General features: G+C 36.9%; 1 protein-coding gene across 1 annotated transcript in view; it reads right to left on the bottom strand.

Moving 5' to 3' along the window:
- The window catches only part of LOC107661630 (formin-binding protein 1-like), a 54,930-nt gene that overhangs the window by 46,520 nt on the left and 8,014 nt on the right, over nucleotides 1–396 (bottom strand). The gene's annotated exons all lie outside the window — the stretch shown is intronic.

Genomic DNA, 396 nt, shown 5'->3' with positions numbered 1-396 from the left:
GCGATGTATTTGAATTAGGCCTGGGTGATAAAACGGTATCGATATTTATCGACGGTACACCTTCTTCGATAACAATATTAAAAAAATTCGATATAGTGCACGATATAGTCATGTGCTATGAGTGACGCAGACAGCACACACAAACACGAACATGAGTGCTGTGCCTGCCTGTGATGAGGAGATTGTGAGTAAAGAATGAATATTAGTCGAATATAAAATAAACAACCACTGCATTTTAATCACGATCCAAACAAAGATGCTAAATACATGTTATTTAGATTGCAATTAGATAGTATAATTTCGAAATGTGAAGCAAAAACACAATGGTCTGATTTTAACTTTGTGAATGAGACGCAAATGTCACTCTCTGACAGCAGGTGGTGCTTATGGAACAGC

This window comes from Sinocyclocheilus anshuiensis, unplaced genomic scaffold, assembly GCF_001515605.1.
Source record: "Sinocyclocheilus anshuiensis isolate Anshui unplaced genomic scaffold, SAMN03320099.WGS_v1.1 scaffold1425, whole genome shotgun sequence".
Lineage (NCBI taxonomy): Eukaryota > Metazoa > Chordata > Actinopteri > Cypriniformes > Cyprinidae > Sinocyclocheilus > Sinocyclocheilus anshuiensis.
The sequence above is the reverse complement of the archived record's forward strand: the minus strand, read 5'-3'. Positions and strand labels throughout refer to the sequence as shown.